Source organism: Leptonotus elevatus, chromosome 3 (genome assembly GCF_054856555.1).
Source record: "Leptonotus elevatus isolate MCC_2025b chromosome 3, RoL_Lele_1.0, whole genome shotgun sequence".
In the NCBI taxonomy this organism is placed as follows: Eukaryota; Metazoa; Chordata; class Actinopteri; order Syngnathiformes; family Syngnathidae; genus Leptonotus; species Leptonotus elevatus.
In genome coordinates, this window is record NC_141241.1 from 6,196,357 (window position 1) to 6,208,785 (window position 12,429).

General features: G+C 40.5%; 1 protein-coding gene across 3 annotated transcripts in view; it reads left to right on the forward strand.

The window, feature by feature from the left end:
• Window positions 1–12,429, forward strand: part of pcdh17 (protocadherin 17) — a 55,332-nt gene that overhangs the window by 23,076 nt on the left and 19,827 nt on the right. The window lies entirely within an intron of this gene.

Here is a 12,429-nt window from a genome sequence, read left to right on the forward strand (position 1 = left end):
CATTATAGCAAGTAGTAATCTTACTAACGGGATTCTGAAGTACAGTACAGTATATTGAACGTGGATTCTTTGTAATGGCGCAATTAATCCAAGGAACAGAAGGGCCATTTTACTCCTTGTGGAAGGACAATGGCAATTTGTGCAACATTGTATTGCAATATGCATGTCTGACTCGATAGTTATTCTTTGGTTTTACCATTAAAATACAAATATACACATCGGCAGCAGAAATCGGTCAATTTAAAAGCTCTATAAAGTATGTTCAGTATTTTTTTTAATGTGTTAGTGTGTTTAATTGTCTGTGATGAACCAAAAGAATGCGAGCACATATGACAAAAGGAGCGTCTTGGGAAGTACTAGAGTAGCCAATAAAATCCTCCCCAGTGTGCTTGTGTGATATTTCTGCATGCAAGAGCCAACCCCAGCCTGTTCATCCAACTTTCTTTGGATTGTACTGAATACTCTTGGGGTGCTTTAATAAGACATTGCTGCCCCCATGCACCAATCAAACACACGGGTGCTACAAGTCTATAACCTGCCTTCTATATAACCTGCTTTTCACTCTTCACTGCGCTTCCATTTATTCTCCTCTCCTGCTGTGCCTTCACCCCCTCCGCTCTATGACTTTCATTCCTTGTTTAGGGAAATTGCTTGATGTGAGATTAGACAGTTAACTTGCTGCAGCTGTCTCTGTTTAGCCAATAACAAGATCTTATCCAAGAGATGTGTGTGCGCGTGTGCGTATGCTGGGAGGTGCAACCAGGAGTCTTAAGGTGAAGGAGCAGTTTTGAGCAGCAAGGTGTGGAAAATTGAGCACATTGACAACGTTTACATGCAGTCACTAACTTGTTTTAAACCCTATGTAAACACGCAAAAATACGAATATCTCTAAGACCCCTGTGGTACTCCTTTTGTAACCCGAATTCTTGTTTATATAAACATATTCAGACTACCTCAAGTGAAACTTGAATACATTGATGTATTTGTATTTTTGTTTTTATATATATATATATTTTTTTAGTTTATAGTATATATTGGTATATATATATATATATATATATATATATATATATATATATTAGAGCTGTCAAATAATTACATTTACAAATATATATATTTATATATATATATATATGTGTGCGGAATGACGTCCGAGCTTCACATTTTAGTAGCTCTGTCCACTCACACATGTAAACTGGTTGTCCCGACTGTTTCAGAAACTGGAATTTTGACATTAAGCTAAATGTTGACTGCATGTAAACGTTGACATTGTTTCAGTGTAAGCCTACCTTATTTCAGGATTTACCTTCTTCCTAATGAATGTAAATATAATCATCAGAGAGAGCTCCGTCTTCATATTTTACTTCCTGCTGTCAAGGATAAATATCAAAATGATCACCTTGGGCCTGTTCAAGTAAGCTATTTTTTCAAGGAAGCACACTTATGTACAGGGAATATATTATCACACTTGAATAGCAAATTAATGAGGCTTAGTAAAAGAAAAATGACTTGAAGAAATAGTAACATGATCTACCAAAGCAAACATGGTATTGCACGTTCTGCATTCAGCTTCCATAATCATGTGTGCACACGAGCATGCATACCAGCAAACACATGTACATCTACTTTCAGATGGGGAAAACAGAAAGGAGGGCTTTGAATTGGCAATTCCAATAAAAGCTTGTTTGCCATACGTCTTAACATTTTTTACACTTTGTGGAGCAAAATTTGTTGGTCACAAGCACAGTCTGTCAAAATTTTACTTCCAAAAAGAAGCATAAGAAAAATAATATTATATATTATATGTAATTATAATTAGTTATCATATAGTAATTAGGTTTCATATTAATATCCATTTCCAGACAAACAAGCATTTACACTCTCCCTCCCATTTATGGGCAATTTAAAGACTTCAGTTGACCCAAAATTCATGTTATAGGGATTTGGGAGTCTGAGCTGAGATTCAAACCAAGAATCTCTCAACTGTGGGGCAGATATGCTAACCCCTATTCCCCCAGCGTTGCCTCGTGAACATTTCCCCTCTGCGATTTTCCTCCAGCAACCTGGAGATCTTCACATCATGGCTCATTTTCCAAATTGATTAATTAGCCCTGCAAAATTGCAAGCAACTTATTAATTAAGCTTAAGTTTATCAGATGTGTTTTTTTTGCCAGTTATAATTAGTGAATAATTGATGCTCCAACATGATTTCAGCAGACATGGATACGGGCTTGTCTGGCTCCAGCAGTGTTGTGCTTGCCTCTGTAGAAATGACTGGCCGAGACGCTATCGCAAACAGACAGGCAGCAGTGGTTTAGCGAGATGTTACTCACTGATAGCACTCTTCAAGGAAATAATGAGAGCGAGGAGGAGTTAGGAGGGACAGAGGCGGTGTGACTGTACCAGAAGACCTCTCCTAATTAGCCGTGATCCGAGGACGATAATCAAACTGCCTCCGGCTTTGTTTTAAAAGCATGTTTGAGTAGGAGAGAACGGAAGCGGTGAGGTGACAAAACAGGGACTTCCTGGATGCAGTAAAGGGAGATAGTGTGATATGTGTGCCTGTAATAGCTCAGTGGAAGTGCAATGAAATCGACTTTGAAATGTCATGCTTTGCCATTGGCTCTCGCTTGCGTCAATATGCAATCTACGATGTAAAGACAAACGCAGATATTGAATATACCATGTACACAGACGTCTCATTTTAGTCACCTCATATTTATTACGTTATTTGCTGCAAGGGTTTTGTTGACGTGTAATTTGCGATGTGACGTTTTCAAAGGCTTGATGCATGTGTGAAATATTGTGTGTAAAGTATTTGGAATATGTGAATATCATTAGCAGGGGTTCTTAGCCTTGATGGAGATACTGAACCCTTATTTGTTTTCTTAACTCTTTTACTGCCAAACATTATCCCAAAATCAACTTACAATATTGTGACTACATAAACATGATGGATACCATATGAAAGATTGGATTCCATTGTTTTATTAGAAAAAAGTATGTTTCTACCTTATTACGTTCTTTAGTAATCACCCTTTGGAAATAGGTAATTTGAAAATGGAAAAAATAAGGAGAAAACAAGCTTTTTGTGAAAAGATAAATTTTCTGCACAACAGTGACTTCGACACTAATATTAATTGTTTAGTGACGCTCTGTGAATTAGATTTAATGTGACAGACACTTTGATCATTTACGTCACCCTTGAAAACGTTCTATTTCCTAAGATCCGCCACACTCCTGGTAGCCCGCCATTCATTTAAATGGGGGATTTTGACCCCTGGTCACCCGCCATTCATTCCTGTGGGGGAATTTTGACCCCTGGTCGCCCGCCATTCATTTCAATGAGGCTCCCTCTCCGGAATCGAACCCTGATTCCCCGTTACCCGTGGTCACCATGGTAGGCGCAGAAAGTACCATCGAAAGTTGATAGGGCAGACATTCGAATGAGACGTCGCCGCCGCGGAGGGCTGTTCATATGCTACTGGCAGGATCAACCAGGTAACCTCTGCCGCAGCCGGGGCGGCGAGACCTTTTTTTGCGGGTGGGTGGGTTAGCCAGGTCACGGACGCCGCCGGCCAGGTCACGGACGCCGCCGTCCGGGTCGCGCCGCCCAGGGCGGGGAATCAGGCTCACGTACAAAGGGCGTCAGGGGTCTGCGGTGATGTCGGCAGCCCACCCGACCCGTCTTGAAACACGGACCAAAGAGTCTAACGCCCGCGCGAGTCAATTCCCCATAGGAATGAATGGCGGGCGACCAGGGGTCGAAATCCCCCATTGAAATGAGTGCCGGGCTCAAAGATTAAGCCATGCAAGTCTAAGTACACACAGCCCGTACAGTGAAACTGCGAATGGCTCATTAAATCAGTTATGGTTCCTTTGATCGCTCAGCCTGGTTCTCAAATTTTTTCTTAGTCAGACAATCTTCAAAATATTTTCAGAGTGCCACCTCGGGAGCCTCAGCAGGGGGGGTGGGGGGGATGGGGGGCTCTCGCCTGTCATATCTGACATAGGGGCGCTATGGGGCGGCCTCCCTGACCACATTTGCCCCCTCCCTGGCTGGTTCTCAAATTTTTTTTTAGTCAACCAATCTGTAATTTCACACCTCGGAGCCCATTGAAAAGAGATACAATGCTGCCATCTGCTGTTCATAGTTAGTGGGTGTTTTGGGATTTTCACAAAGCAGCCCCGCACAAGACGCGCTGCGCATTGAAAAAAAAAAAAACCGTAGTTGACGTCAATTGACGTTATTGGCGGTATACAGTGGGCATGTCCTAATGTCAATTGACGTTTTTGGCCGTAAAAGGGTTAAGATGGTGTCCCATCTTCTTCCATCAGGGGCAACAGATACAAAGAAAACAGCAGAGGGCCCAGAATTGATCCCTGTGGACCACCATATGTTCCGTTATGCAAGTGAATTCATATTGCACATATTCATCGGACCACTTTCATTTTTTTGTTCGACATAGATAGTATGAAGGGATTACAATAATAAATCACAACGTACCATCACAACAGCCACCTACTGAGTGCACCAAGTTCCCTGCAGTTCTGGCCAAGCAGGTCGTATCATTACAAATCATTTGACTCGGGTGTGACCTCTGCCGAACCCCTGAGACTGACTCACAAACCCGTGGGGTTCAAGAAAACCCAGGTTAAGAACCACCGTCTTAAAGCATGTTGTAGGAAGACGAGTGAGCCTGTGGCGACCATCGTAAACAAATGTATGGTACGGTGTGAGGTTCCAGGTCTAAACATAAAGCAAAGGTGAGGCTCATGGGGAACATCATTAGCATTACAAGAGATGAATGTATTGATTAGCTACATTTAAATTTTGACCTTATGCTGGCACAAGATGAATATTTGCTCAAAATGTCATAGTAATTTATCCAAGAGCTGCTGGGATGCAGCAGACTCCAGACGAGGGGTGCCAAACTCATTTTGTTTGTGAGCCACGTTGGAGTTATGGTTGCCCATAGACGGCCAGTTAAAAATGTGAAATCATATACAGGCATAAACACTTCATCATATTATTATGGTCCTGGCATTATATTATTAGTTTTCACCAACAACTTGATGGATAACTAGTTTCGAAATCTCAAGTCAAGTAAACAGTTATTGTACATTTGGCATTTCAAGAGGGATTCACAGGAGATTGACTTGGAAGGCTCCAGTACTGTAAACGGAAAAATATGTATATAATGTGTGCTCCTCTGATAATCTCATATGAACCAATTCGGGGGTGGGGGTTCAGCTATCAGTGTCTTTTACTGTACATTACCTTATCTTGTATGTCTTGCCTGTCTAACGGCCTTCAAGCATACTTTGACATCATGAATGATGCAGGATGTGTGATGAGCTGAGGGGGATTTTTTTTTACTCGATTGCACAATCTGCTTTCACGATGTTTTGTTTTTACTTTATAGTTTTTGTTGACGAAAAACCCCCAACTCAGGCTTTAGTTAGAATTTCCCGATTTCAAATGTTTTGAGCACGATCAATTGAGCAGAAAGCACATTCAGTAATTGAGTGAGAGACGTAACATGTAAGCTGGAATTGGCATGCGATGAATTTCGCGTGCAATGTTTCAGCAAGTTATTTCCAGCCGACTTATTTTTTGCTTTTTAATCCTATCTGCTCTCCCTGGCACCATTTTCTAGAGAACTCTGATTTGATGTCCATAAAAAATGTGTTGAACGTGCACATCGGTGATTGTTTAAAATAAGGTAAACAAATTATGACATACAGGTTCTGCAGTTACTATTAGCTCTAAAGACCACACTGTCTAGACTATACAGTAATCCTCTCACTCTGTGTGTTTGCCATTGGGACAGCCAGGTAGTGTTTACACAACTTGGCCAAATGAAGGAACCTCCTCGTCCTCGTTCTGGGTGCACCTCAGCAGCAGGTTTCGGCATTGTGGGAATTTGCTGTGTTTGCAAATAATCACAAACCACTTTGTGCTCAGTGGAATAATTCCCTGCTCTCCTTCGACTTTGATTGCACTTGTATTGTGTCTCAAGGGGTTCAAATAGGTGGCCAGGTTTTTTCCACAATGCTTTTATTCACAACCGCAGGCAACATCGGCGTAAACCAGTGATTACCAACCAGTGTGCCGTGGCACATGTCAATCCTATTTTGCAGTAATCTTAAAAAAAAAAAAAATACAATTCAAGTAGATAGACATCGTAAACAAACCAATCTGCCAATAAATGTAACAGCTAGAATCTTGTAGCCGCCAACTCACAGCACCTCTTTAATCAACTCCGTACTGTCTGTGCTGCTATGTATGGTGGTTGGGGACCCTGCTTTCCAGTAGATTATTCAAATCAATTTGATTGTTAACTTTACAGTCAGGCATGGAAGTGATTGGTCTGCCTGGAGAGCTGAGCCACAATGTCATTATACTGCAAGGTGTATGCCAACGATGGCAAATTCATGAAACTGTGATTAAAGGGAAAAAAAAGATGAAAATAAACACAAATAAAATTCTTGCAGCGACAGTTTGAATAAATATGGTGGCTTTTTGGAAAGTGCAATAATAGATTGTTTAACTTGTTTCCGCGGTGCTTCGACCGGAGAATGTGCAAGGCCAAATTTGACAGGGTATGCAATGCTAATACAGTAACTGTCTTTAAGCTCTAGAATGAAGGCACTTATATTGAGTTACAATAATAAATGCAAACAATCATTTTCGTATGGATTCACATGTGTGACAAATGCATATTTTCCCCGCCATTAATCACAGTTTTTTTCCCCTCCCATCTGAAATATCAGCACTTTCGGATTTAGAATGGGACATTGTTAATGCGTGATTCTTGCTGAAGTCATTGTTCTCCATGTTAATGGGTAAACACCTGCTGAGAGAGCATCATAATTAGTCTGTGTACAAACATTGCTTTAAACAGGTAGCATATGGAGGAGTCGAGGTTTTATGAGATTGTATTGCATCTGTCAGGTTAAAATATGATTAATTGAGGGGAGCGTTAACTCTCGCTTTTCAGGCGTACAGATGTTATTGCTGTCATTTAGCACACTGCTGCACCGTCTGCTTCTTTCTTTCTTTCTTAATGGTTCCTTGGCATTTTTTTTTGGGGGGGGGGGTCATTCATGTTTAAATCTCTGCTTGAACAATCAATCGAAAACAGTGCGGAATTGCCAAGTGGAGTAGATAAGAAAAGAAAATCAACTTGTAAAAAACAGCATCCAGCTGCTCATGTTTCTTCCATTGGACAGAGGATTTGTCTGTGAGCCCTTCATCTGTCCCTGTTCTTCATCTTCTCAGCTGTCTGTGGCCTGTCCCTGGCTAGGCCGATAGCTTGATTCATGGCGGCGTCGCCAGCTTCTTCCCTGGTGGTGTGGAAATGGGAGTCATCGGCAATCCTGAATTTTGCCACAATGCATCCCTCATGGTCAAATAGTGCGCCCACACACTTGCCGGATTGTGTGGTCACCCCTCTCTTAGAGGATATGCTGCTATCACACAGCAGTGAGGAGATTTGTGGCTAAGCTAGTCGAATCCCGTGGAAAGCCTAAAATCTTGTGGGGTGAAGGGATGGAAGATATCACAGTCTTAGGATTCCTCCTCTCTCATTATGGAAGATTTAGACGGATTAGTCTACTTTCCTGAAACACACAAAGATGTTTTAAATGCTATTGTTGTGATTGCGGGGCCATGAAGGTTAATGTCCAGTCTTGAGCGTTTTCTTCATGCGCACGTGTTTGGACTTGGCTGGCTGTGGGGGCTGTTTTAACCTTTGAGCCTCAGCCAGCCTGCTCGGAGGCTCACCCCTATGATTCGTATTCGGCCAGCGGAGCCACTCGCAAATACTGTGGCACTGTAGTGTTGGGAACAATTGATGGATCTCTCAGACTCCTTCGACTTGCGCTATAAATCTCTGGCATTATCCTTTCTCTTAGGTCACTGCAGTGAATAATTATAGGGTGTTTATGGAAGCAATGAGTCAAAAATGCATCTTATTTTACTGTGTGGACCATTACAGCTTTATCATTGCATGATTGTAACTATCATCTAAATTATATCGGTGATAAAGCTTAGTGGTGCTGCTTTTTTTCCCTGCACTTTAGACCCTGGTTGTTAATATCTTGTTCCTCACGTACCTTTTTCGCAGTTTTTTGGCCCCCGATAACGATTCCGAAACCCAGCTTTGCCGCATCGGCTGATGCAGATACCTAAAAAAAAAAATCTCAACATGAAAAAGCTGTCCTGCCATTGGTTCAGAGCATTCAAGGGACAATAGGATATCTTAGCTCGGCATGCAGTGAACATGTCACACGTCAGTGAATGTCGTGCGCGTGAGCAAGACACAAAATGCTGCATCCAAAGTCCTCTATTAGCGTCAGAATTAATGGTATTCTCATGTTACTTGTTAATACTCACTGATACTGATACCACTGTTTTAACGCAGTATCGGGGCCTCTGTATCGGAACAACACTAGTAGTAACATTATTGACTATTGTAAATCATAATTTTTTTTGTCTTTCTGTTGACAGTGTTTAGTTACAGTGATTAAAAAAAAAGTGTTTTTAATTGTATATCATTTTAATAGTGTAGTGCCATGCCCAAGGAAAGTGGCAGTATGGAGATGTTAATGTAGTCTGGCAATTGCCAGCATACATAATCAATGTTGTCCATCTTGCGGTTTTTGATAAATTCTTAATCTTAACAGAAAATTCCACCTTACAATCTCTGTAAATAAGTAAAGCCTATTGTGATTTGTCCTTCCCTGTGGAGGTGTGTGTTTTGTACTGTTTGTGAGTGATTGACAGCTGCAGCAGAATATTGTTGGAAATGTTACATTAGTGAATAAGTGTCAGCAAAATACAGCTTTTTTAGCCCAATAAATGTAATATTTTCTGCTCAAGTTCTGTCCTCTTAACATACCTACAACCTGTAAACATTAATGGATCATAGTTTGGTTATTTGGGGGGGGGGGGGGGGTGGTTCAGAAAGCACAAAATACGGAACCAATATCTGATTATATTGTATTTATTAATAATTTCATTTCAGGTAGAATTTAATTATATTTTTAAATAACGTTGTAGCCAATTTTAGGAGAGGTGGCCCACATCCTAAGTATATTTAGGGCAAAAATATATATATATGTGGTCAATTTTTTTAAGAGTAATCATAAAAATCATAAACCTTACAGAGTGGTGTATGAACAATTAATCAGGCTCTTTTTCGTCACTGAACGTCACAGGTTTAAATTTAAGCACAAGCTTTAAAGTAACACTCCCACTTTTTTCATCTGCCATCCACTTAAAAACTGACAGAAGCAGCAATTGTAAGCACGCCAGGATTGATTAGCAAAAGGCTGAGTAGATGGGATTTTAAAACGCATTACTTCTGTGCATTTGCAGTCCTTGTGCATGTTTCTGTCCCACATTATGGAAATTATTGTTGCATTATTCTCTTTGAAATGACCTTTTATTTTCAGCTTTAAAAGGGTTGAATGCCGAAGCATTTATAGAGCTATTTAGCTTGTTGCCGCAGCCCTACGCAAGAGATTGTGTGAGAGAGCAACAGAAGCGCTGCTCTAGTTTCTGCTCTCAGTCGGTGAAACATGTTGTCCAGCACAGCAGTAGGGAGGATACTATGGGGTAGATTATAATGATACACAACGTCGTCACTTCCTGGACCCGGGCCACTCCATTGCCATCTGTCCTCAATCCAAAGACAGCAGGGCATTTTTTGCATGTGCATGTTTGTGTGTGGAATTATTCTCGACATTTACGTCACTCTCTTACATTTCTCTAATAGGCTTTATACAGTGGACTTCCGCATATTCACTCATTCACCAATTGTAACAAAGAAAAATACTGTCTATTTTATGTATGATTATTTCATTTTTTTGCATCTCTTTGACAAAACAAACAGTTACTATTGGCTGTAACGATGCAAAAAAAAAAAATAAAACTAGTTGTCCACTAGAGCTGGGACTCGCACCCTAAATTACCAATCTTTATTCGTGTGCAGCGCATGACTTTGTTTGAATGTTACTCATTGCACTTTTTTGAAAAACATCATAGTCCAACAAATGAAAAATCCAGTTAGATCAAAATGGTAAATGGAGTGAAAGGATATTACACTTTAGCTACATCATACGGTGTCCAAAGCAATTTACAAAGCCTCATAGTCAATTATTTTAAAACTGTGTTGAACTGGAGAATACGCTAGCACATTTTAGCTGTCGCTTCTAACTCGAGAAAAGTGGCTTACTTTGACCAATATCCCTAATGACCGTACCGTGGGCAAAAGTATAACCCGGGTTGGTTATTGCATCTGTTGGTGCTGCAGGCGGATCCTCATTCCGTGGCCCAGCTGCGTGGTTGCTAGCTAGCTGGCTAGCTTAATGTCTCCTTTCAGTTCCGTTGACAATGCTGCGTCTGATTTGTAATTAATATAAGTTAATTGAAATGTGTGAAGTCATGTTTTTTGTACATAGATTGGTTTGGTCGGGTTGTGAGCTCAATTAAACTACAATAAATGGGATAACATGCTTAATTACAAAGACTGATTATTCAATCAATTCGGCGAAGACATTTACAAACTGGCAGGATTGGTCAGCTTGATTATGCAGACGCTGAAAAACAACCTCTAAACTGAATTCAACACTACTTCCACGGAATCATTAAGTTCCGGGTGAAGGGCCCTTTGTCTAGGCTATTTCATTCCAACGGGAATGAATACTTGCGGGTACCCTGGGGCATTTTTTTCCCTTTTTGTTACACTGCAAAGAGATCAATGGCCCTGGTCTGTTAAAATAATCCGTTTTTTTTTTTCTTTTCTTCCTCAACCATAACTAGGAATCTACATTTTGCACTGGTATGGATAATAAAGGAAGCGGCCTTCTAAAGCAGCAAAAAAAACAGTATAACTGGGGTCAGATAATAAACACATGGATACACTGGTGGATGGATGGACACCGGGGCAGGCTTCATGGGGCGATGGTTTAAGAAGCATGGTGCAAGGCTCCCTGCTGTCAGTACCAATTTAAAACAAAAGCCTTCTAACAATAAACACACAGCCTGCTAAGGCACTCTAATGCTCGCACTCTGTTAACTGGTGTTGTTATACATACTGAGGTGGCATAAAAAGACATCAGTTAGCTGCCCCCTGTAGCTAACATTTTAGTGTCTTGTGTGGATTATACATGTCAGATGTTGTCATTTGAATGTTATTAAATATCAGTCGCAAACTCTGTACTACGCATTAGCCCCCGTTCATCAAGGTGATATTACAGTAGGAGAAAAATGTGTGTCGTGTTATGGAGGATGCAGAGATATTAACAGGGAATGTTTTTCTCAGATAACCTCAGTTGGTTACTTTTTGATCCTGCTAAATTAAGATAAGGGGCTTGGTTAATTAAACTGTCACAAGGCAATCCCTTGAGGAATTGCAAGGCCAACACAACTTTAATTGGGTGATTCACATTGTCCCTGTGTTGCCTCCTCTCTCAGGGTCGCAGCCCCCGAGAGAGAAAACGACACCCTCGTTGCTCCTGGCAAATGTTGAAGGGAATGTCAAGTGTGAATATTTGAATATGGAGGGCTCTTGACACCATAGAATTGTTAATGTACTAAAAATAAATAAATAGATATATTTCATCTAAACCCAATCAATAAATTATATTCAAACATGCTGCATGATGTGTGTGGTTCAAATTTATGAGTAGTTTTAATTGGTGTTTCTGTATTCATGAATGAGAGGTTTTTTTTTTCTTCTTTTTTATTTTGTACATTTGACTAATCTCAGTGGTTGCAAGATAGGTCGCCAAAACCCCTTGGACATGTTAGCTAGTTTAAGATGCATCTGTAATTACCAGCAGCCAATTAATACATGACCTCTCTTCCAAGCTCAAACCGCAACTTAGATCTGTTATGAGGATTTGGGATGCTGGCTCCACATGTACGAGCCAGTCTTGGGAAAGCTTCTTTTTTTTTTTTTGCTTCTTTTTTTTTCACGCACACTTGGACAATCATCACAAATGTGCACCTCTGTATTAATAATTTTCAAGTGCATTTAAGTAAAGAAGGTACACAGTAAATGTAGAGTAAATTTGACTCTATTTAGAGCAGGACCTAATAGACTCAGTTTTAGAGTAGGCTAATATTTACACTTGGAATGAAGTAAAAAAAAGAATAAATAAAATAAAATAAAACTTACTCAAGGGTTAAGTAACAAACTCACGTCCTTCAGCTTGGGAGACTGCCTGACTACCTGAGCTATTTATTCCCCTCTTACTGTTTGCTTAAATCCAAGAGGAGACCGATGTTTTTGGTCTCTTGGAATTAACGAAGATTTCAGCTGACACAAGCAGGAGCTGTGTGGCTCATAGATTGGCTGTCCCACACCATGAAGGTCATGAGTTTGTTCCTCAACCTTGAGTGACTTTTATTTAATT